This window comes from Carcharodon carcharias, chromosome 30, assembly GCF_017639515.1.
Source record: "Carcharodon carcharias isolate sCarCar2 chromosome 30, sCarCar2.pri, whole genome shotgun sequence".
NCBI classification, from domain to species: Eukaryota; Metazoa; Chordata; class Chondrichthyes; order Lamniformes; family Lamnidae; genus Carcharodon; species Carcharodon carcharias.
In genome coordinates, this window is record NC_054496.1 from 35,330,610 (window position 1) to 35,357,952 (window position 27,343).

At 43.8% G+C, this 27,343-nt stretch overlaps 1 protein-coding gene across 6 annotated transcripts in view; it reads right to left on the bottom strand.

Moving 5' to 3' along the window:
• The window catches only part of LOC121271280 (EVI5-like protein), a 410,054-nt gene that overhangs the window by 243,849 nt on the left and 138,862 nt on the right, over positions 1-27,343 (bottom strand). The gene's annotated exons all lie outside the window — the stretch shown is intronic.

Genomic DNA, 27,343 nt, shown 5'->3' on the forward strand with positions numbered 1-27,343 from the left:
TTACTGCTGGGTGCCAGCACACGTGGATTTGAAAATAGCCATGTGGGGGTGAACTATTTTGAAGTCTTTCATAACAAGTGCAAAGTGAACCAATTTTAAATATTAATGCACTGAAGCTTGCAGCTTTCATCGAATAAAGTGTTGAACATTTTTCAGTACTTTCATTGCACAAGTAGTACAGCCATTGCCTTCAGGCATTCTTGCAATATTGATGTGGCCTAGTCTATTTGTATCAACAAGGCGCACACTACCCATTCCATTGCTGGTTAAGTGATGTATTTTTGTTACTTCCAGTCCAAGTTTTTTTTGCCCAGATTACACTTGGTCCTTTTTCCAGCCCTGACTCCATTTGCTGGAAGGCTACACCCAGGAAAAAGGTCAGCCAGCTGACAACAGAATTACAGCAAGTTTAGCAAATGGGCCTAAACCGTTACACCGCGAATTGCATGTTGAGCTGGCACAAGGCAAGAGTGCAATGTATTGTGCCGCTATGGCAAAAGATAGACTTATACCAAGAGCCAGAGCCACACAGCCAGAGTTCCTGGCCACAGAAACACCATCAAAGGGACCATGCAATAATTGTTCCAAAACATGGAACCTGATTAGAGAAGCCATTCCTATATAAGGCAGTATCTGTGGATGGTAGAGACTAAAATTGGATTGTTTTTTAATGACTTGAGAACAGGAACTGTGTACAAGCAAAGGGATTTTGGCGTTCATGAATACAAGTCACTAAAACTACAGCATGAGAACAAAAAGCAATCAAAATGGCCAATGGAGTATTGGCCTCTTTCTCGAGAGGGTTGTAATATAAAGTGGTGGATTGAGTTGTGATTGAAGTCCCATTGGGAATCCGCATTCTGTTAGCAACATACTTCAGGAAGGGGCGTAGCACAGATTCAGTACAATGGCATAGGGACTTAATGGGTTAAATTAAGAGAACAGGTTGTATGACCTTGGGGCAATCTAACCGAGACATTTCAAATGATAAAAACATTCGATAGGGCAGAATGGTGAAATTATTTCCTCTGGTGAGGGAGTCCAGAACAAGGAGGAACAACATTAAAATTATAGCAGCAGGAGTGAAATCAGGAAGCACTTCCTTCCCCCATAAATGTCGGTGGAAATCTGGAACCCTCTCCCCAAAAGGCTGGGGATTCTGGGGCTCAAACGAAATTTTGAAGACAGCAATCGTTAGAGGTGTATTAGGTCAGTCAGAGTATCAGGGGCAGGTACATGGAGATTAAGTACAGAGCAGGCGTGATCTAACTTAACAGTGGAATAGGCTCGCAGGGGGGGCGGGGGGGAAAGAAGGGTGAATGACTGACATTGGTTCTTTAATCCGCATCCTGGTAGCTGCATCAATCACTTTGAACCAATACTTTGACCAGTGGAGCTGTGATTCAGGAGCAGAGAGAAAGGAAGAGCAGGTGCTAAAAAAACGCCCATTCATTTGGAGTATTTAAAAGAGGGGGCATTCAGGCAAAGTAGGCGATTGGGAATAGAGCCTTTGACGGTTAACTGCACCTTTCCAAGAAAGTCATGCCGTAGAAAACATACCTTAATTTATTTCTGACGGGGTTTAAAGCTCATCATGTAGGAAGAAAAGAAGTTGCCAGCAGATCTGAAGACTGCAAGCTGCTCCCAAGGCAGGTCCTTCACACAAATTAAACATCCACTCTCCATTTTTGTACAAGTCAGGTCAGGAGGCAATAGTCTGTACACTGAAAGCATGGCTGCATGGGTGATTGCACTGGTCACAGGTACATGCTGCATCACAAAGCCTGGACAATCCACATGACAGAGGTCAGTGTAAGATGCAAGGCTGGGTTTAGCACCCCCTGCCTTTTCTGGTGTATTTGGTTCGTCCCCACGTTAAGTGGAATGTTCTTTGGTGGCACATCATATTAATCTTAGCGTGAAGACTAGAACTAGAAGAATAGCCCTTTGGTCTGTTCTGAAAGAATGTGATGCACTATGCACAGAGAGGAATAACTAGGGAGCGGGTTGCAGGTCAAAACCAGCTGCAGGATTCAGTGCCATGAAAAGACAGCACTATCCAGGACCAGCAGAACTCTCAAAGTGCTTTGCAGCCAATGAAGTGTTTTAAAGTGCGGTCACTGTTATGATGCAGGAAACACAGCAGCTAATTTGCAGACAGCAACGGGATAATCACCAGGTAAACTGTTCCTGTGATGTCGCCTGAAGGATAATTAATAGTTAGGGAAGGACTTCCCTTGTCATCTTCAAATTAGCCCCATGGGATCATTGGCTCAAACCTGGTCCAACTCCCTCGCCGGCAGGGATAGGGAGAGTGGTGTACACACCCCTCCCAAGCAGCGGTTGGACAGGATTGTATACACACCCACATCCCCCACCAGCAAGTTTTAGGCAGGGGAAACAATCTGCTGCGCTTGTGCTACACACATATGCAACATGTTTGACTACCTGATTACCTAACTGCAGAGTATGGTGGGAAGAAATTGCACAGGTAGTTAGGGCAAATAATTATCCAGTTATTTAAAAGAAAACAACATTTGATTGTTGCTAATCACTTTGCGCCATGTTTATTCAGAGCCCTCGATGAAGCTAGTCCTATCAGTATCCATGCTATTTTGGTCTCATCCATTTACAGCACAATATTTTTGAGCCGGTTGGCTCACTTATATATGCTGCAAGCTACATATTCACACAAAAGGCCTTGTCCTTTGCAAACAGAACGAGCATGGTCACGTATTGCGCCTTTTTAACCTAAAGGAAAGCTTGAGGGACAGCCATTCCCTTGTTCATTCCCCATGGCAATGCCTTGACCAGTGTCGACCTGCCTGGTTTGAATTTAAACAAAAGCTTAGCAGTTAACTGATCTCTGGTGCATTCTCCATAACAATGCCTCCCTCACTCAGTCCTCTTGCTAAACAATCAGCACTCTCTTCTCATGTCCCATTACGTTGTTGTTCCTGTGAGATTTGGTATTCTAGCAAACCTGTCCTGATGAGTGCAGGACGAAAAGCTTCAACAGCACATCTTTTTTCAGCAATACTCAAGGTCTGTACTGCCAAGCGACTAGATATACTCTCAGCGAAAGAGAAATAAAGTATCAGCAACAGCGGGGGCAGGGTGTTGTAGGACATCCCGCAGTGTGTGTCAGTAAAGATTCCTGTCAGCTTGAAGCTAAGTCACTGGAAGTGTGAGGGCAATGGGGCACCTGGGATCTCAGGGAACAAGCAGACTAATAGGCTATTTCCTTAAACAGTGAGATTTAAAGATTAGGTAACAGGGGAACAGAAAAGAGACTGAATGAGAATCAAATTAGGAAAAGGAATGAAAAATGAAAGTCAAAGGTGAAATGAAAGACTGATGCATAGAGGGTGTAAAATGGACCAAAAGGGAAAAATAAATTTCAGAATGACTTCAGCATTTTCAAAAGGTGTTTGATAAAATGCTACATATTGGACTTCTGGCAAAATTGAAGCTCAGGTGATAAAGTTGACAATAGCAGCATGGATACAATAGATACACCTGGTCGCAGCCAGACAAGTCCATCCGTTCCAGGGTAGGCTTCCTGTTTGTGTCCCGTGCATTCGCAGTCAGATCCACCGATGTCAAGCCGGTGTTCTTCTCTGACCACTGCCTCCTACTGGCTGAGGGCCACTTAGAGGAAGACCTGAGGGTGGGCAGGGGGGCCATGGAAGCTACACTTGCAACTGCTGACCCCAGAGAACATTGAGGAACTCAAGAGAGATTACAAAGGTTGGAGAACCGTGAAACCCCTCTTTGAGTCCCTGACACACTGGTGGGAAGCGATCAAGGGAAACATCAAGAGGTTGTTCATCCTCAAAGGCACCCAGAAAGCTATAATGGAACAGAGGGAAATGTCCCGACTTCAGAAAAACATGCAGAATCTGCTCCGGCTGCAGTCGATGGGGGTCGATGTCAAGGAGGAACTCCAAGAGGTGAAGAGCCAGCAAGCCTCGCTCTTTGCCTCGGAGGCCTCCAAGATCATCTTCCGTTTCCAGAGTCCGCTCCGTGGAGCAGGATGAGGCGTGCTCACGTGTCTTCTTCCAAAAGGTACACAGAGAGAGCTCTGTGATCAGTAGCCTGAAGGAAGAAGACAGCTCAGTAAAGTCATCGCAGTCTGACATTTTGAGGATCAGCAAATCCTTTTATGCCGGATTGTATGACGTGAAGCCCACAGACAGCACAGCCTCCCAGTCCTTCCTTTCCTCTATCATGGAGGTTTTAGATGACAGAACAAAGGAGAGCCCGGACAAACCACTAACTGCTGACGAACTGACTAAGGCCCTTGAGTTCTTCAAGAAGAGTAAAACTCCCGGAAGCGACGGCTTGCCGTTGGAGTTGTATTCGGCTCTGTGGGACTGGATCAGCTCAGGCCTGCTAGAAGTGTATGAGAGTATGCTCCTGGCTGGCAGCATGTCAGAATCCATGAGGAAAGGCATCATCACCCTCATCTACAAGCAAAAGGGGCCAAGGCAGATGCAGGGATATAGATAAAGAGCAGGTGAGTGGGCCTCACTGGATTGATTGCCTCTTTGAAAAGGCCAGCTTAGAATTAATGTGCTGAATGAACTCACCCTGTGCTCTACTGGACTTTGTTACATGCAGGAATGCGACTCAACAATTTAAATTGCTGCCTTTCAGGTCTGGGGTGTGAATTGCATTAACAATCATCAGGTCGTTAAAAGGGTACTTACACTCTGAGCCCTAACTTTTGGCGGTGAGTTTAGTGGGCAACCAACATGCCAATTTAGCAAGTTCTTAAAGATAACAGGGGGGCCAAGGGCAAGATGCCGTTTGCAGGAGGCAAAATGGCACAGCAGCTTAAATCTGTTAGTAAATTATAGAGATTGAACTCAAGACTTCTCTCTTCACCCCCTCAACCGAATTGCACAATAATAATGGTGTGGACAGGAACTCGCTGATATTTTTCCAGCCAAATTTGGAAAATTGTTTCCATTCTTTAGCTGTCAAGTTTACTCGAAAGGAAGTTTCCAACAATATAGCAGTGACTACACTTTGCAAGTACTTCATTGGCTGTAAAGCACTTTGAGGCATCCAGTGGTTGTGAAAAGGACTATATATAAATGCATGTTTTTCTTCTTCTTTTAAGCTGATGTTGTGCCTGACCGATAAATACAGGAAAGACCAACAGCCCCTCATCCTGCAAAAATGGAGCTCATTCACAAACTGAGTTAAAATAAAGTTGCTGTGTGACTTTCTGACCTGTGCCTACTTTGAAGATTAGCTGCACAGTGAAGCTCCTTTGGTCACAATGACCTATTCTGCAAAGTCTGAAAATGACACCTGTCAGGCCATCGTACTGCACTCCATCAGCAAGGGTTAGAAAGGCAGCAGTCAGTAAGGCCGCAAGTTCCATAACTCGAGTCCTGGGCTCCCTCATTGTACGCATTGTTAAGGGAAGGGATTTTTACAAGATCCTTCATTCAATACTCAGTACAGTATACCCAGGATGAAATATACGCATCTCAAAACCATATTAAGGAATAATGGGGAAAATAACAAGGCATTAGCTCCACATGGAAAAACAATGCCCCTTCCAGACCAGCGCTGCTAGCTTTACCTATCAGGATGCTCAGCCTTTGCTCGGAGGCCCACATCTTTGTTGAAAACTTCCTTTACAATTCAAGCAAACAATCTGATAACTGGGTGCAGAGATCAATTAACTTCCTAGTTCCAAAACTCAGTCCAAGATCATTTTAAATATAAATATCAGCTTCCTCCCTTGAAATGTGGTCCCTTGTTCACTTTCAATTTGGTTAATCGAATAATAAAATCATTTGAAAGTTCCAGCCAGGCTGAATAATATTTCACTGCCACCTGCACATATTCTACAATATCTAAGCTGTAAATACAATACTTACCACAATGATAACGACATAAATATTTAAAAGCCATGTCCAGAAAGCATTACACAAAGCAGCATGACACAAACTACAACCATTAGGTTTGGGATCAGCACAGTCATCATACAGTCCAGCATTTCTTTAAATCTCGAGCTGGATTTCTGTATGTACTGTAAGATCACAATTTGATATCAGTTAGCAAAGGGTTAAAAAAGGTCAACACCTACAACAGTGATGTCCAGCCAAATGCCAGTTTGGTTCAGTTTGCTGTACTCTGGCTTTAGTCACCAGGTTTCACAAAGAGTTTATCTAAGCTGATAATCCAGTGCAGGCCTGAAGGTCGAGTGCTACATCGCCAGAGGTTCCACTAAAACCTCAACTGCTAAAAACGGGTGGGTCTGGGCCAGGAGAGAGGTTATAAGGTTAAAAATCTGAAACACAAACCCAACCTGCCACTTCCCGCCCACATCCAGTTTTTGCAAAGGTGAACTAAAGGCAGGCAACAAAACTGTTTCTCAGGAGGCGGTACACTCATTTAAATCCTCCAAGGAGGCTTTGTGCTTTCATTTGAACAGTGTTTCTGTTTCCAAGCTCCCAGGGCCGGGTGTCCCAGGCCTCAGGAAGCCTGGCAGATAAAAGGTGAGAAAGTTGGAATCCAGAAGGTAAGTGCCTTTACGGAACTACTTGCAGACCAAGAGCAGGAATGCTTCTTGCAGGTTCAGCAACCAAATCTGTAAACTCACCCAAACCTCCCCCCGAACCCCCTCCAGTCCTAATTCAACAATCTCCTTCCTACACCCCAGAAACGCAACACCCCCCCCACCCCATTACCCAAAACCCAATGGTTGCTGGCCCTCAGCAACTCCAACTTTCACCTCAATCTCAAATTCACCTCCAATCCCTGAACATCCCCTTCCCCCATAAACACCTCATCCCCCTTCTACCATGCATCTTCTCCCCGCACCCAATCACCCCTCCAAAAAAACTGATCCTGGGCTGCGCCCTTTTCTGAAAGCTTCCCCTCCCAAGACACAGGCAAGCTCATCAATCTAGCTGCTTCCTCACAAGGAAAGCCCTTTTGTTTTTGCATTTAGGACAGTCAGACCTCTGGTTCCCTCCATAACTCCTCTCCCCCGTGCCCAGTAAATCAAGGCCCAAAAGATCTGGTCCAGTCATTCACCTCATCTACACTACTGAACAATCTCAGTGCTTTGAAATAATTCCTCCTGGATGACATGCTGAGTTTAGAAATGTGATGATGAGTCCCAGTCTTCAGTGACCTGACATTGTATTTTCAGATGTTTTCGTCAAGGGACATCTCATATCTTTGTGGATACTACGCTAACAGAGTGAAGATTCTGTGATCCACTATCTATTAATGAAAGGCGAGCAGACATTCAAAACATTCTAAGCTCAGTGAGGGAATCTGATAACATTTTTTTTTAAATCACAAGAACAAAGCTCAGCTCCATCAATATTTAAGCCCTTCAACTGAATATATTCCCAGGCAAAGACAAATCAATACACTCAGTGTAGATGCGCTGAAACCTAGGAGACAGCTGAGTGGAATGAAACAACTGAGGCAGCTTTGGCTTGAAAGGAAACAGTTTTAGGTGGGAACCGCCAAACTCACTATTGATTTTAAACCTTGTGGAAAGCATATGACCCAGTTAATAGCAGAAAACCGGTTCAACAAATACAAGTATGTGATTCATGTAATAACATTGCTTTTCCCACCATATACACGGTTTCTCTTCCTGAGTCATGTTTGCATAAGTGGTTGATTGTTCAACAATTTGATCAATTTACATGTTGACAATTCACGTGAGTTCATTAGTTTATATTATTTCACTGCTTAATTTATAACAATTAAAATACGAAGTAGAAATAATGAACTTTCATCTACAGAAAGCCTCTCATGTCTTCATGTCACCTCAAATGCTAATGAAATACGTTTGATGTGGTCACTGTTGTACTGCAGGTAAACACAGCCATGGCAGTCAATCTGCACCAAGCAGAATTTCACAAACTGAAATGATAATAGCCAGATGATCAATTCTAGGTTCTCTGTAAGGCACAGGGTACAAACGCAAAGTTATAATGAACCTTCATAAAACGCCTGCTTGGTCTCAACTGGAGTAATGTGCCCAATTCTGGGCACTGCACTTCAGGAATAATGTGAGGTTTGAGAGTGCACATGAACTAGGTCATTAATGAAAAAGAGCTTGGAAATAACTATTATTGTGGTCCTGTCTTTTGAGATAAAGGTAGCCAAAGCATAACTGAATGGTTTGAGAGGCTGAGTGGCTTTCCTCTATGTGATGACTGTATTTTCTTGTTGTGCCAAATTCCCTTAAAGACCAAGGTGAAATGGGGAGTATACTGAAAAACAGGGCAAAATGTTTTCCTGATTATGATAATTAGGTTCCAAGAAATGCCCATTTGACCCAAGGTTGCCATGGAATTGAAAAGCTAAAAAGCAAAGGATAAATAAAAAGCTAATTGGAGCTTGTGTTTTGGTTTGGCACTTCAGAACACACCCAGAATTTGAGGGGGGAAACAAGCAAGGGCCTCTCCAATTCAGTCAGTTTTCTGTTTGGCAGTTCAGAACAGATCTTTGTGCGGAAGCAATTCTCTGATAATAGAGCAGAGGCTGTGTTACTGTGTGTTACATATAGGAACAAAAGAACTGAAGATAGGAAGAGCAAGGAATTGTGGATTGGACAGACCCATTGCTGCCGTTTCGATGTTGCTCAAGCCCACTAGACTGTTTAAAAGGGTCGGATAAGGGGGTCTCTTGGGGTCCTGTGCCATTAAGACTGTTGTGACCCAAATGAGAGGGGCTTTATAGTTGAGCACCTTGTCGGTGTTAGCCATTTCTGGTGACTTCTGATAGAATACAGCTGTGGATGAATGCAACACAAAAGCTAAAATGATTGTGTGGGAACTGACAGATCTTGTATAATGAAGGCACAGTTGTAAAGACTAAGATTGCACAGGGTACCACATTTACGTGCAAAGTAACACAAGTGCTTGTAACTCAGTGAAGCGTATTTTTGTGATATCAGCTACTTGAAGTGAAATTTACTTAATTTTTAAATATCCTTCACTTGCTAATTTATGTTTGAATTATGTTGATTTTAGTTGGCTTGTTACAGTAAAAGCTTTAAAAGGTGAAATCTTGTCCAGTGGTTTTCTTTCCATTGACGTGAAGGGGATTCCTTTTTTAAAAAAATTTATTAGTCTCTACGGGAGTTATAACATCTTGTTCCTATGTTCCTAACATCATAGGAATAGTGTCATTACCAAATTCCTGTATATTAAGTGTTTGTACACTATTACAGCAACAATTTCAAGCTGAGCATTTTGGAAGGAGTACTTCAGAGGCACAACTTAAGGAAGAAATACTGTCAGTTTAAAAAAAAAATCAAGATGGCCAAATCGGGGGGAGGGACGATCCGCAAGAGTGAGCACAACAGTGTAGTAAAGACAGCAAAATATCTCCAGGTTATATGAATATTTCTTACAGGTGTCAACTGTAAAGGATAAAAGCAACTCACCAATTTCTGTAGCATACAGAGCATCCTAAAGGGTTTCATAGTCCGTGACCCCCGAGAAATTGGGGTGGGGCTGGCTTACGGTTAACTTGGATATGGATCAACAGATACAGATCAAAGGGTGAACAGCATGTGCCTTGAGGAGGAGACAACCAGGGACAAAACCAGCAACTCTAATGAAAGATTCAGTTAGCTCTGGGGTGAGGGTGGCAGGGTCAGAAATAGTCAAAATACACCCGTATTGAACAAGACCTGCAACACTAATCCAGGCAACAATAGGTCACAAACAGGTCAGTTACAAGTAAAATGAAGCCCTTTATTCAGAGGGACAAGCTGGGGGGATACTTGGGACAACCCAGAAACAGTCAGTGGGGACCTGGAAGGGGAACATCCTGCTTGGGAAATCTCCCTAGCCTCTGTAACTGGATACGAAACTAGTTGAAATAAGGAACAGAGCAATTATGAGTTAATAGATCAAACAGGAAGAGGAAGGCAGGAGTGTCCCATGGGATTTTGTGCTTCCATTCCTATTGTTTTTAACCTGCAGAACTGGCCTAAAAACTAAAATAAATAAGAAGCTGGTCAGAATTTGCTGTTGCCACAAAAATTAATAAAGAATAAAGCAATTTAGACAGTGAGGTAATTGATGAAAGATACAAGTGAATTAGATCAGTTATGGAACTGGGAAGGCACATGGCAACACCATTTATATCGTATTTTTAACACAAAAACATCTCAAGCCACTTCAAAGAAGTGTCATCAAAGAAAATTTGACACTGAGCCACAACAATCTTACAGCAGATGCTCAAAAGCTTGGTCAAAGAGGTAGGTGTTAGACAGCATCTGAAGAGTAGGAAAGACAGTGGAGGCAGAGAGAATTCAGGAGGGAATTCCAGAGTTAAGCAATTCCACAACTGAAGGCATGGAGCAATTAATATGGGGGCTGCTCAAGATGTCAGGGCTAGGAGACCGCTGATATCTCAGGTTATAGGCTGGAGGGGATTAGACAGGGGGGTGGGGGTTGGGGGGGGGTGCGTGAAGCCATGCAGGGATCTGAAAACAAGGATGGGAAATCGAGTCAATGCTTAATTGGGAACCAATGTAGGGCAGCAAGCACAGAGGTGGTGGCTGAATGGGACTTAGTGCAAGCTAGGACACGGGCAGCAGAGTTTTGGATAACCTCGTTTCCAAAGGTAAAAGTAGGAGGTCGACCAGGAATGCATTAGGAACATTCAAGTCTAGCGGTATAACAATAGCATGAATGAAGTTTCAGCAGCAAATGAGCTGAGGTGAGACAGAATCGCACAACCCTACAGAGGTGGAATCAGGCAGTTTTAGTGACAAAGTGGATGTGCAGTCGGAAGTTCATCTCGGGGTCAAAAATGACACCAATTGCAAATAATCTGGTTTCGCCTCAGTCAGTTGCTAGGGAGAGGAAAGGAATCAGTGGAGAGTGAACTGAGCTGGTGCTGAGGACCTGGAGACAATGACTTGAGTCTAATTCTAACCCAACATCTCGAGGAAATTTCTGCACTCAATGTTGGACAAGCAGTCTGACAATTTCAAATCAGCAGATATTGATAAATGGATAGTTGAGAAGTCAATAATATAAGTAACAAACTGGATTAACACAGACAGACCTTGAAGTACTACAGGCATCACTTTAACGTACAATGTCAATGTGCCTGAAAGGATGGTAAATACAAATTCAATTATAGCCTTCCAAAGCAATTTGAATAAATGCTTGAAGGAGAAAGAATTGCAGAGGTATGGGGAGAGAATGGGACTAACTGTGTTGCGCTTGGAATGAGCCTCTACAGACAATATATAAAACATGCATCATTCTATATTTATCCATCTATAAATATAGATGAGGAAGCCAATGCGCTAACTGTGCCACTGGGCAGACCCCACATAGACTGGTTGCGGCCTAGTAAGAGTGCTACGCAATTGAAAAACAGCCACTAGAAACTATACTCAGAAAAGCAAGACAAGTCCTGAAATGCTAATAGGGTGAGCTAAGAGATTGGGTAAACTTGAGCTCTGGAAGGATGAGGTGGGGTGTGGGCCAGGGCAGAGGGAAACCTTTCCCCAAATCTATAAAACTTAAAAACTGCACAGATAAAATAAACCCTGAATATCAGAGTAAGCTGAGAAGGAGAGCTAGAGAACATGGAAATGTTCACTGATCTATCCCCAGTGTCTGGGAAATAGCATATCCCAGGATATCAGTCATGCCCCTTTGTCAAATATTTCTCCAGGGACTCGATCAAGTTTTCACATTGTTGGGTAGATGCCAGTGTTGTAGCTATACTGAAACAGCTTGATTAAAGGCATGGTTAGTTCTGGGGCACAGGTTTTCAGTACTGCAGCCAGGATGCTGTCAGGGCCCAGAGTCTTTGCTGTATCCAGTGCCCTCAGCCATTTTTGATATCATGTGGAATGAATCAAATTGTCTGAAGACTGGCATCGGTAATACAGGGGACCTCGGGAAGAGGCTGAAATGGATTATCCACTTGGCAGTTCCAGCTGAAGATTTTTCTAAATTCTCCAGCCTTGTCTTTTGCACTAAGGTGCTGCCTCTACCATCAATAAGGATCACCTCATTCCCAAGACTTAATGGGCACTTGGATAATGAAGTTGTTGAAATTACACACAAAGCACTACAGGAATAAAACAGCAACACCAGATATATCTAGTTTGAGTGCTTTTTTGTATCTGAGCTTCTTTACTGCCTATGAGCACATTCGAATCTGCAAGTTTCAATGTGTTCAGGCATTTGGGTCTGTGATCTATGTAGGATTGTACTCACAGACAGACACAGACAGACAGACAGACACAGACAGACAGACACAGACAGAGACAGACAGAGACAGAGACAGACAGAGACAGACACACACACAGAGACAGACACACACACAGAGACAGACACACACACAGAGACAGACACAGACAGAGACAGACAGACACAGACAGACACAGACACAGACAGACACAGACACAGACAGACACAGACACAGACACAGACACAGACACAGACAGACACACACACAGACAGACACACACACAGACAGACACACACACACAGACAGACACACACACACAGACAGACACACACAGACAGACACACACAGACAGACACACACAGACAGACACACACAGACAGACACACAGACAGACACACAGACAGACACACAGACAGACACACAGACAGACACAGACACACACAGACAGACACACACAGACACACACAGACAGACACACAGACAGACACACAGACACACAGACAGACACACAGACACACAGACAGACACAGACACACAGACAGACACAGACACACAGACAGACACACACACAGACACAGACACACAGACAGACACACAGACAGAGACACACAGACAGAGACACACAGACAGAGACACACAGACAGAGACACACACAGAGACACACACACAGAGACACACACACAGAGACACAGACAGACACAGACAGACACAGACAGACACAGACAGACACAGACACACACAGACACACACAGACAGACACAGACAGACACAGACACACACAGACACACACAGACACACACAGACACACACAGACACACACAGACACACACAGACACACACACACAGACAGACACACACAGACAGACACACACAGACAGACACACACAGACAGACACACACACACAGACAGACACACACAGACAGACACACACAGACAGACACACCCCCTGAGAAATACATTCACACTCGAATGGAAATCGCAAGTTCAAACAAATCCCACAAAGTACTGAGCTTGCTCGTCAGTGCTCCTTGCTTTGTGAATATAACTATTTATAGACTCAGTAACTTCCCGCCAGCATTCATACGCATCACTGTCTACTCTGACCTTGTTCAGTATGGTTCTCTCAGTTCAACATCTAGTTTAGTGATACTCTTACTGCAGGAAATTGTGGTGACAAGTGAAGGAACTATCCAAACACTTGCCACTGTCTGGACAGTCAAACGACATATTCAGAATCACAGCAGAGTAAGCTGGGCCCATGGAGAAGTAGGAACAATTTCAGTGCCAAAGCAATGAAGCCAGTGCTTTCACTTGCATTCATCCTGTTTAACTTCAATTAGGTGGAAGTACGATCACAGCGCCATGTTCGCCTATGAAAACCAGCATCTCCATTAACCTACCCAAGCAGATGCAACTGCTCGTGCAATGCTAGCCTCACAGGAAACAGCTTCTAAAGCTAGGAGTCCATTTCCATCTCCCAATTTTCCAAATGAAATGACATTTTCTTGGATAGCTTGGCAGGGCCGAACCCAAAGTCAAAACACCGCAAGTACAGTGAAGGCTGAAAATTCATAGGAGCTGTCCAATCAGCACCAGCTCAAAGATGCAGGTCAATTTTACAGGTCTTCAGAAATCTGCCACACTCAATCAAGTCTCTCTCCCCCCACTGCCACCCCCACAACAAACTGCCAGTTCACACTCAAAGTGGCCTCTCAACTCACCAAAATCCATAGCACCAATATAAATGCTGCACTGTGTCAAAGACAGAATTGTATGAAATGCCACCGTTACTGTACCAAAAGTAACATTCAATAAAGCTCCAGTAATCAGGCTGCAATTTCTGACAAACCAACCAGGATGACGACAGCTAGCAATACACAAACAGAAAAAGATACCGCAGCCCCATTTTAATCAACACCTATAAAACTTCAGTTTCTTCATTTCAGGGACTAAGCAATAGGCTTGTTAATTCACTCACAGGCAGATTTCATACTGCAGTTCAGAATAACCACCTTTTGAGAGTCTGTCACTTTCAGGTTGGCAAACATGAAGCAGCAAAACTCCTCCACATATCCAGCTAACAGAAGCTGAAGAACAGCTGCTTTGGAGTGTGATCTATGTAGGACACTGTACCCGTGATATCAGGTTGTGAAACACTGAAGCGCAAGTAATTCATGCGCAGTCTAGGCAGGAGTGACACTGTCTCACAGCAGTGAATTAAAATCAGTTTTGTACCATCACAGGCATGGATGTTCTTTTATTGCAGAGCTTTTCTTAATGCTGCCTCCTCCATATTTCCACCATTTCACACCCAATTGGGTTCAAAGTCTGAATGTGTAACACAGCTTCTGTTAAGTGATTAATGCAATGAAGTGGCTGTGCTGTCACAAAGAGAGAGCAAGCCAGTTCAATCCAACAACTCCAACACACTGAGCTCCTGATTTCAGCCAAAAGTCAATTTAAATAGATTCACAATAATTTATCTTTAAACATGCAGGGGGGCTGGAATCTCAGCCAGCACAATGACAGAGGCACAACATTTTCTGCAGTCCCCAGATTTGGGAGGGCACAACCCCACCCTGCTATAAAGGTGGATAGGAGCCTTAACCATATCATCTTTAGCAGTGAAGCACCTCTTCCCTCGCATAGCAGTCCTGCAATCGCTTGCAGACATTCACTGCAAGGGTTCACCAGAGTGAGTAACTGCTGTGTGGGCGAGATAACTGAGGGCAATCATCATCTATGGATCAGTATACCAGCAAGAAGTGAACACCTCGAGCAAAGGAGACAGAGCAGAAAACTGTCAAATCAAAAGCCTCACCTTCACTTCAGCAAACATGTCTAGAGAAAATGGTGGGGGAGGGGGAAAGAAGGGTATTCCAATTTTGGATTACAATGATGGTGTGGTCAGTCTGACTGAATTCAAACGGCTGAATGGTGACAGCTCAAGAGACCAATGGTTTCTGCTTCTTCTGGCTTTTCCCCAGAATGACTGCACCTGCAGACTGAATTATTCAGAACAGGAGTGAGCCAAAAACAAATAAATACATTTACTCCAGATTGGATAGGAAAGGAACTTCCAAGCTGATGTTAAAATTACACCACATTGCAATTTTAAAAGGCTGAAATGATAACAAATCCATACAGTGCCTTTCAGCTGAAATCAAACAGTCTGTCCTAAAAAGCTCACTTTGAATTCTTGGAGATATCAGTGACTTATTTTTAACTGGACAGTTGTTTTGAAGTTCTCCCATTAATTAATCATCTGCCCATTCTGAATTACCAAAAAAAACACTCAGAACACAAAGATAAGCTTTGATCCAAAGCATTACCTAGCACACTTCCCTTTGGACACAGGACAATTCAGGAAAGGAATGCATCTAATTACTTATCATTTAAGGATGCCCACTGGAGTACTTTAAGCACATTTGGCAGATATTGTACTCGGATTCAGTATCAGCGATCACCCAATAAGTGGATCTCTACGAACCGGAGTGCACTTTGACCTACTCAATAACTAGATAAATGTGGTGAAACAGAGGGTCAGACAGAGAACCCTTACACTGTATTCAGCTTACTGAAACATATCACATGCTGCCATTTGATAATATATATTTATCTGTATCAGTCCAAGACATATAAACCGACAGGGATTAAACAGGACCTCAAGTGCACTGGAGTAAACCAAGTATTTTTAAATTAATTCAAACTTTTACTATCCTCCTTTAAATGTCAAAACTACACTAACCATTGAAACAAAGGGTTCACCTAAGACAGTGAAACCTCATTTAGTGCAGGGTTCCTGCTGCTTATAAACTGATTGTATAATGTTAGCCACAAATGTACCATCAACTTACTTTGAAGACACAGAGAAACAACAAGCATTAGACAAATATACCCATCCACATCAGATTAACAGCCACTCAAAGGAAGATAAATGCATTGTCTATGCTGTAAATCTCCAAGATATCTCAATGCCAATATGTAAATGAACAAATCGAATATCTAGAGATAGATTCCATCAAGTTATACTTTTATACCTTTGACTAAAAAAAAATGACAATTCTAACCCCCAATAACCTTCTCCCGCCCCACCCCATCCTGCCCTTACCTCACAAAACCTAACTTACAACGTTATGGACATTGCAAGCAGCAGATTAGAGAATATTTAAAAATTTAACGAAGACAAAATGATTCATTATCACTGTGTACTCTCCAAGTTAGAAATAGATTGATTGTACAGGACCAGATGTTGTACATCCACTGGGGTCAGTCAGTCAGGTACTGGTTGGAAAAACTTACACAACTTCAGTCAGACACTGCCAGGTTTAGTTTCTGTCCAAACACTCTTACTGCTCAACCAAATCTAAAAATTCTTCGTCGTAATCATATTCTCCTAGTCTTAAAATTTAAGTCAAAGAAAGACCCTTCCCCCACATCAAATTCACCACCATGAAATGCATCTCCACTACTTGACTTGTACTTTGACAACCTTCAATCCAACTCCTTACTACATAACTACATTTCTTTGGTCTACAACTGGCCAATATCAACAGCCCCAACTCCTCAAACATTGCTACACTCATCTCAAAAGCTGCTGTTATCATCCCCTCTTCAAAACAGCCTCACCTCTCCATCCTATTGACCTATTAACATTCCCCATTCCTTCTCAAGGTCCTTAAATGCATTCTCATCCGCCATCCAAACCTCACCTCTTCATTATTCCTGTTCAAATCAGAGTCACAGAATTGTTACAGTGTCAGCGGCCATTCAGCCCATCGTGTCTGCACCAGCTGTCTGAGCATTTTAACTTAGTGCCAATCCCCTGCCTTTCCTCCATAACCCTGCACATTATTTAAATAGAAACAATCTTCCAATGCCCTCTTGAATACCTCAGTTGAACCTGCCTCCACCACACTGCCAGGCAGTGCATTCCAAACCCTAACTACTCACTGTGTGAAAAAGTTTTTTCTCACCTTGCATTTGCTCCTTTTGCAAAACACTTCAAAACTGTGCCCTCTGGTTCGCGATCCATTTACGAGTGGGAACAGTTTCTCCCTATCTACTCTGTCCATGCCCCACATGATTTTGAAAACTTCCACCAAGTCTTCTCTTAGCTTTCTCCTCTTCAAGGAAAACAGTCCCAACTTCTCCAATCTTTCCTCATAATTGATGTGTCTCATCCCTGGAACCATTCTCATAAACCTCTTCTGCACTTTTTCCAATGGGTTCACATCCTTCCTATGGTGTGGTGCCCAGAACTGTACACAACGTTCCAGCTCAGGTCTAACCAGTGTTCATCTAAGTATTCATGCTTAGTTGTTCATATTCATATTCAGTACCCTATATAAGTTCTTCATAACTTCTCTGCTCTTGTACTCTATGCTCCTGTTAATGAAGCCCAGAATACTATAAGCTTTAGAAACAGCTCTTTATCTGTCCTGTCACTTTTTTGTTTATTCATTCACGGGATGTGGGCTTCACTGGCTGGGCCAGCATTTATTGCCCATCCCCAGTTGCCTTGAGAAGGTAGTGGTGAGCTGCCTTCCTAACCACTGCAGTCCATGTGGTGTAGGTACCCCCACAGTGCTGTTAGGGAAGGGTTTCCAGGGTTTTGACCCAGCAACAGTGAAGGAACAGTGATATATTTGCAAGTCAGGATGGTAAGTTACTTGGAGGGGAACCTCCGGGTGGTGCTGTTCTCACCTATCTGCTGCCCTTGTCCTTCTAGGTGGTAGTGATTGCAGGTTTGGGAGGTGCTGTCTAAAAAGCCTTGGTGAATTCCTGCAGCGCATCTTGTAGATGGTACACACTGCTGCTGCTGTGCATTGGTGGTGGAGGGAGTGAATGTTTGTGGATGTGCTGCCAATCAAGCAGGCTGATTTGTCCTGGACAGTGTCCAGCTTCTTCAGTGTTGTGGGAGCTGCACTTATCTAGGTAAGTGGAGAGTATTCCATCACACTCCTGACTTGTGCCTTGTTGATGGTGGACAATCTTTGGGGGAGTCAGGAGGTGAATTACTCGTCACACGATTCCTAGCCTCTGACTTGTCTTCTAGCCACAGTATTTATATGACTAGGCCAGTTTCTGGTCAATGGTAACCCCCAGGTTTTTGATAGTGGGGGATTCAGTAATGGTAATGCCATTGAACTTCAAGGGGCGATGATTGGATTCTCACTTGTTGGAGATGGTCATTGCCTGATGCAAATGTTACTTGCCACTTGTCAGCCCAAGTCTGGATGTTGTCCAGGTCTTGTTGCATTTGGACAGGGACTGCTTCAGTATCTGAGTCGTCGCGAATGGTGCTGAACATTGTGCAATCATCAGCGAACATCCCCACTTCTGACCTTCCGAGGGGAGGAAGGTCATTGATGAAGCTGCTGAAGATGGTTGGGCCTACGTCACTACCCTGAGGAACTCCTGTAGTGATGTCCTGAGGCTGAGATAACTGACCTCCAACAACCACAGCCATCTTCCTTTGTGCTAGATATGACTCCAGCCAGCAGAGAGTTTTCCCCGATTCCCACTGACTCCAGTTTTGCTAGGGCTCCTTGATGCCACGCTCGGTCAAACGCTGTCTTGATGTCAAGGGCAGTTCAGCTCCTTTGTCCATAGTGACTTATGTACTTATACACTCAGATCTCTCTGCTCCTGCACATCCTTTACTTTATACCGTCTCTCCATGTGCTTTGTACCAAAACGCATCACCTCACACTTCTCTGCAATGAACTTCATCTGCCACTTATCTGCCCACTTCACCAATGTGTTAATGTCCTTCTGAAGTTCTACACTGTCCTCCTCACAGTTTACAATTCTCTCAGTTTTGTGTCATCTGCAAACTTTGACACTGTCCCCTGCATACCAAGATCCAGATCATTCATATATAATCGGGAAAAGCAAGGGTCCCAATATCAACTCCTGGGGAACTCCACTATAAACCTTCATCCAGCCCAAAAAATACCCATTAACCATTACTGTTTCCGACCCCTCAGCCAATTTTGTATCCATGTTCTACTGTCCCTTTTATTCCATGACCTATAACTTTCCTCAAGTCGAAATGCTTTGCTCACAATAACTTGCTCAAGCAGCTGGTAAGGTAGGCACTCTTCCATCATTCAGCTTCTCTCTATTCACCAACTCACAGCGAATCCAATATGCTGAGTCTTAAGATCTGACCCAGGCTTGTGCCAATGATGCATAAGGAATCAACCAGGAAAAATTTTGTGACGTTATTAAAACTGTGATCTACACTACATTCAGCACTGAGAATACAGCAATAGGGGTCAGCCATAGCACAGTTTGAGCATACTTCCCTTCAAGTCAAAAGGCCACTTAAAGAGATAGTTCTAAAATTTCCAACAACTTTGTATGAGAACCCGGGGCTGGATTATCATCCTCGAGGCAGGTAACAGGATTCAGGAAATTTCCCGGCTCGGCCCGGCCGTCTCGGGAGAAAATGCCTGCAAAGGCGGGATTTCTGTCCGGGGTGGGAATGAAGAGGGGGTGCTGTTGGGAGTCAGACCCACTTCCATTTGGACGAACTGCTTTAAAGGCCCATGTCAGTGCTTTTGGACTTCACCCCAATTGGAATAAAAACAATAAAGCAGAAAACAACCCTCTAGCCCACACACCGCCTCACACTCCCCATGCAGCCGCCATGCCAACTTACGCCCCTCCACCCATCCCCCATGGCCCCTCACCCTCCATGCCAAGTTATGCCCCTCTAAGCATTCCCATGGCAACCTATGCCCCTTCACCTACCCAAGGCCCCTTGCACCCGCCATGCCAATCTACGGCACTTCCGTGCCCATTCACCCAATACACACGCTGTACAGAACCAGAGAGCCCCGTGAAGTGTAAAAAGCTTTAAAAGTCATTCATTCATAACTTTCTTAAAAACAATTATTTTTACTACAGCCCTGTAAAAGTGTCAATCAACCAGACCTTTAAAGTATCAATAGTAGAAACTGCAAGCACTTGACACCTCTATCTTGTATAAATAAACACTGAGCAACAGACTTAAGAGACTGTCAATCAAGTAATGTTTTCCCTTAGGCGCAACTGCTTCAACAGACTAATGGATGTCTGGACTATCAGCTAAGCCTCATTATGCAGAAACTTTCCTCTGGAGGAGAGTCCAGAACAAAGAGGTACGATTTTAAAATAAGAGTTAGGCTGTTCAGAGGTGATGCCAGGAATCATGAGCTGGATTTTCGGATTCGGAAAGACTCTGTGAACCTTTAGAAATGGCAGCTGGGTCCCAATTTCAGGAATGTTTTTCTCAACTAACCCATTTAGTCATCTGAAACACCTCATTTAGATCACCCCTACATCTTCAACATTCAAGAAATCATAAGCCTGATCTACACAACCTTGTAGTCCAAGTTCTGGTGAATCTGGCCTGACCAATATACACATCCTGAGGTGCAGTGCCAAGAAACCTAGGATGCAGTTACTACATTTATTACGTTTTCACACTTGGAATCATATTTTCAATTTGCAAATTTAAGTATTATATTAACCTTTTTCACTGTTCACCAGCTCAATGATTTCTGTACCTGGATCCCTCTCAGCTCATACACAGTTCTTAGCTTCTAACCATTTAGAAAATACTCTGTTCTACCTTTCTTAGATAGAAAATGAATCACCTCACAGCTTCCCACCTTGAATTTGATCCGCCACACTTTTGTCCAGTTCCTTAATCTATTAATGGCCCTTTGCAATTCTGCTCCCAGCTACATGATTCATTGTGCCACCAGCAAACTTGGATATATAGCTCTATTTTTTCAGGTCACATCCAGACAATTGGAGTGCACAGATAAAAACATCGAGTCAGGTTTTACAGTGGGTGGGGATGGAATTACCCACCGAAAATGACCACAATTTCAGGATGTCAGGAATGCATAGACTAGTACAGAAATTCTGAATCTGTGGTTTGTGACACAGGGCCAAGGCAGATATAGGCTGACTTTGGAAGCAAATCGGCGGCAGTTCTGAACCATCGCGTAGTCTAGCTGCTTCAAGAGAGCCTATAAAACACTAACCCTAACTACAGCAATCGACACTGACATATTATCAGGTATGCATCGTAAAGGTAGCAGGCTTTCTGCATCCTCACCACTCACTAGTGTACAGAGAGCACAGACAATCAACATGGTGGCAACATGCCAATAAAGAACATTAAACATGGAGCCAGCGCTGGCTGCTGTATCAATACTATCAGGCACAAAATATCTCTATACTAACAGGGGCTTGAGAAAAGGAACAGAACTGTAAACCCAAACTTGTAGCTGAGACTACGTAAGGAGGAGCACTAATTTACAAAATAGCTAAGTTGGACTGGTCGTCACAGGATGAGGATAAAGTGCCAGAAATAAAAGGAAAATTAAAGATCAAGGGAAGGAACTACATAGATGAATTCAAGTTAAAATGGTAATGCAGAAATTAATGACATTAAAGATAGACACATCTCCAGAAACCCAATGGCTCCAACCTCGGCACATTAAAACAGGCAAGACATTGCTGATGAATCAGTTAAAATCTTCCAAAACACTCGACTCAGAAACTTGTCTCCTTGGATTGTAAATCTGCCAATGTCACTCAGCAACAATGACCATGAAAGTACCAGATTATTGTAAAAACCCATCTGGTTCACTCATTCCCTTTAGGGAAGGAAATCTGCCACCCTTACCCAGTCTGTATTACATGCAACTCCAGACCCACATAATGTGGTTGGACTCTTAGCTGCCCTCTGAAATGGCCAAGCAAGCCATTCTGTTGTATCAAACTGCTACAGAAAAGTCAAAGAAGAATAAAACCAGATAGGCCATCTGGCACCAACCTACGCACCAGAAATAACAAATGCACACCCTGGCCAATCAACCCTACTCACTCTGGGGGGCTCGTGCCAAAATTGGAAGGTCTGTCCCACAGACAAATCAGGCAACAACCTAACAAGGTTGCACTCTCAGAATCACAACTGAAAGTCAATGTTGCAGACTCCTCCATCCCCATCCCTGGGTATGTACTGTCCCTCCAGCAGGACAGACCCAGCAGAGGCAGCGGCACAGTGGTGTAGTGTGTCCCTGGATGTCCGGCACAGTGGTATACAGTCAGGAGAGTGTCCCTGGGAGTCCTCAACATATACCCAGGAACCCCATCAACCATGGTTCAACGAGGAGTGCAAAGGACAAGGGTCAAGCCACAAGGACGACAAATCCAACCCAGCCAATTACTGCCCCATCAGTCTGATCTCGATCAAAGTGATGGAAGGGGTCGCCGACAGTACTACCAAGTAGCACTTACTTAGCAATAACCTGCTCACTGACACTCAGTTTGGGTTCCACTAGGGCCAACAGACTTCAAGCCTCATTACAACCTTGGCCCAAAAATGGACGAAAGAGCTGAATTCAAGAGGGGAGTTAGAGCAACTACCCTTAACATCAAGGAAGCATTTGACTGAGTGTGGCACCGAGGAGCCCCCAAAAAAGGTATGTCAATTGGAATCAGGGGGAAACTCTTCACTGACTGGAGTCATACTTAGCATAAAAGATACGACTATTGTCATTGGAGCTCAATCATCTTAACTCCAAAACATTGCTGCAGGAGTTCCTCAGGAGGGTGTCCTAGGCCAAACCATCTTCAGCTGCTTCATCAATGACCTTCCCTCCATCATAAGGTCAGAAGTGGGGATGTTTGCTGAAGATTGCACCACTTTCAGTACCATTTACGACTCTTCGGATACTGAAGTAGTCAGTACCCATATGCAACAAGACCTGGACAATATTCAGGTTTGGACTGAAATGACAAATAACAGGCGTGCTACACAAGCATCAGGCAATACAACTATAGAGAATCAAACCATCTCCCCATGACATTCATACCATTGCTGAAGGTCCACCATCAACATCCTGGAAGTTACAATTGACAGAAAGTGGACTGGACTATAAATACCGTGGCTACAAGAACAAGTCGAAGGCTGGGAATTCTGCATTCTGCAGCAAGTAACTGACTCCTCAAAGTCTACCATCCATCTACAAGGCAGAAGCATGAAGGAATACTCTCCACCAGCCTGGATAAGCACAGCTCCAACAACAGTCAAGAAGCTCAGCACCATGCAAGATAAAGCAACCCACTAGATCAGCACCCCGTTAACTACCAGCAGAATGATTTCAGTGTGTACTATCTACAAGATATACTGCAGCAACTCATCAAGGCTCCTTCAACAGCACCTTCCAAACCTGCAAGCTCTACCAGCTAGAAGGACAAGGGCAGCAGGTGCATGGAAACACCACCACCTTCAAGTTCCCCACCAAGCCACTCACCACAGTGTCAGGGGTCAAAATCAGGGAACACTCTCTTCCTAACAGCACTGTGGGTGTAGCTTCTCCAAATGAACTGCAGTGGTTCAATGCGGCAGCTCACCACTACCTCAGAGGGCAATTAGGGATGGCAACACTTGCTGGCCTTGCCAGTGACACACATATCCCACAAACATAAAACAAAATTTAAAGGTAAGAAAGATACATGCAAAAATGCAAGCCTATTAGTCCAATGTCAGTTTAAGGAAGTTACTAGAATCTGGTATTAGAGACAGAGTGACTGAGCATGTGGGTAAATATAAACTGGTCAGAGTGAACTAGCATGAACTTGCAAAGGGTAAGTCAAACCGTATGAAATGAGTCAAAATTTTTAGGTAACAAACCTGGTATATCAGAGTGTGTCAATGGATGTTATTTATCTGGATTTCCAGAAGGCACTTGACAAGTTTCCACATAGCAGGCTTAAAAATGAGAACACTTGGAATTGAAGGCAATCCACTGGTTTACATAGGAAATTGGTTAATGGTCCCCTGTAACGCGCTGTGCTATGCAAGCCCTTCTGTTGCACTGTTCAGCCCCTTTAAGATTACTGCTCAGTCACTCCATCTTAAAGGGACCACTGCTTGTGCTCAGCCTGTTTGTCTGGAGTGACTCATTCCCGAATACTGTGTGGGAGGCAGGAGACAGAGAATAAGGAGATTCTTCATCTCAAGTTGACAGAATATATACAGAATATATAATGGTATACCCCAGGGATATGTACTGGGGCCTGAGGTTTTAAACATATTTGTAAATGACTGCAGGGTAATTTGTAAATGACAACTTTAGGCTGATAAATTGTTAGGCCAAGGTATTAACGGCTACAGGGGTGAGGAGGGCAGATGGAGATAATAAACAGGTCAGCCATGATCGAATAGTTTCAGCAACTTAAAAAAAACTTGCATTTATATAGCACCTTTCATGACCAGACATATCAAAGCACTTTACAGCCAATGAAGTGCTTTTGAAATGTAATCACTGTTGTAATATAGGAAACTTGGCAGCCAATTTGCACATAGCAAGTTGTGATTGAGGGGTAAATATTGGCCAGGACACTGGGAATAACTCTGCTGCTTTTTTCAAAACAGTGCCATGGAATCTTTTATGTCCACCTTAGGAGGCAGATGAGGCCTCGATTTAACAGCTTATCTAAAAGAAATCTTCACTCTCAGCAGAGTACTGGTATGTCAACATTGACTCTTTTTGTGCTCAGGTCCTGGAGTGGTAACCCAAAAAACTTGACTCAAAGGCAAGCATGCTACCGACTGCGCCACAGTTACTACATGTGGGAATCCTTAAAGCAGTGATAACTGTCTGCAAATAATTAGAACATTCCATCACTATTCACTCTTTTGGTGTTCGTAAAAATTCAAGTCAGGAATACTATGTCCACGTTACTGACTTACATCACCTTGAATAATGTTGGGATTTGCAAGAAAAGACAAAATGGGCCAAATGGCCTCCTCCTGTGTGGGAATGACTCTATAAAATGAGGGATTTAGATCAAGGGTCCAAGCATTCTAATCATCAGAACAAAAATAATTTTGCAATTGTACTAATTTACAATACAACTAGTACAACCATCTCACTCAATAAATACCACCACTGTAAGCAGTCTGAAAGGAGCCATTATTCTGCAATTCTCTGCAAGCAGTCTGTTACTAATGCATGTGCGCTTTCTACACCAGGAGACGAATATGCCCCATAAATAGCCGCTAGAAGTCAAGTAAAGATTATGGTGCCTGGAACACAGTAACAGCAGAATTGTAGGGATAAAACAACCAAGCACATGCACAGGAACTACAAATCTGTAGTAAAAAAGTAGTTTTAATCACGAGTGTGTAAAGCCCATTAAGCAGCACATCCAAACAGTATTAATTGAACTAAACAGTAGCTTCTATTTACTTTTACAAAGAAGGTGCAATACAATGTTACTTTAACTCTGATGTATATACAAAACCTGCACGAACCACAAACTTATAGAGCCCCAGATTGTTGGCTGAATGGAGCACAGACTGTAGGAGCCACACAAATTACCTACCAATATTCACTATAAGCCCACTGACTTCCACAGCTACCTTCACCACATGCTCTGCCACCAGGCTTCCCTTAAGAATCCTGTTCCATTCTCCAAGTTCCTCTGTCTGATGATTCAACCTTCCATACTAGTGCTTCTGACATCTTCCTTTTTCCTCAACCAAGGATTTCTCCCCACTGTGGTTAACAGCCCCAGACTCTCCATCTCATTTCCTGCGCTTCTGCTCTGACTCCTTCTCAAAATCATGATAGGGTTTCCTTTGTCCTCACCTTGCACAACACCAGCCTCCATATTCAACTGTCGATCCTCTGCCACCACCAAACACATTTCCCCTCCATATCCCTTTCACCATTCCGAAGGGGCCATTCCCTCCTCGACACCCTGGCCCCTCTCCTCAGTCCCCTCCAATACCCCATCCCTTTCCCATGGCACTTTGCTATGCAAGCATTGCAAGGAGAGGCAATGTCTGCCCTTTTATTTCCTCCAATATGCCCCATGGCCCCAAATGCTCCAAACTGAAATACTGATTTGCTAGAACTTAGTCTACGGTATTTGCTGCTCACAATATGGTCTCCTCTGCATTGGGGGAGACCAAACCACCCAGGTTGGGTGACTTTAATTGTCCACTTTGCTCTCACTCTGACCTTTCTGGGACACTGCAGGAGAGCAAGAACAATGAAGCTCAACACAAGCTGGAGGAACCGCACCTCATCTTTCGACTGGACACTTCACAGCCTTCTGGACTCAACAGAGTTTGACAATGTTGAATCATAACCTTTGCTCTCTTTGTTTCCCTTTTCTCTGCTGGATCAGTTTCGCTCTCACTCATTTTGCTTTTTCTTTTACTCTTTTTTGCTTTCAGATGGGAGTTGCCCATGATCCTGACATTCACACCTCCTCTTTTGTCTCTTTCCTTGTCCCTTTACAACAGTTCTTTTGCAAAAATATACTTTATTCAAAAAATATCTGGAAGAACATTACAAAACATTTCTAAATCACCCTCACAAAAAGTACAATCAGATTCAACTTGTACACATGGATCACAAGGTGCATCAATACAATCAAGGAATATTACAATCATTTCAATCTGGTCATTACAGACAATCAGACAAAGGTATTGGATTTATCAACATACATCACGTTGCTCTCTGAGGTGCTTCATTACAATTATAATACAATTAGAATTCAATGCTGACGTTCATTTTGAGCTGTACATCCCGAGGGTCTCTACACAGTTCCCAGTCTCTCGGTGCACTGTGGCAGCAAGGTCTTAGAGAGCAACCCTTCCCCATTGCGCCTTTACGGCGGCTGCCCCAAGCTTTAGTGCGTCCCTCAGCACGTAGCCCTGGACCTTGGAATGTGCTAGTCTGCAACACTCGGTCAGATACAACTCTTTGTGCTGGAAAACCAACAAGTTACGGGCAGACCAAAGAGCATCTTTCACCGAGTTGATGATCCTCCAGCTGCAGTTGATGTTTCTCTCGATGTGTGTCCCTGGGAACAGCCCGTAGAGCACAGAGTCCTGTGTCACAGAACTGCTCGGGATGAACCTCGACAGAAACCACTGCACCTCTCTCCAGACCTTCTTTGCAAAGGCACAATCCACAAGGAGGTGAACAACAGTCTCGTCCCCACCACAGCCACCTCGAGGGCAATGTGCAGAGGGGGTGAGACTCCTGGCATGTAGGAAGGATCTGACAGGGAGGGCCTTTCTCACCA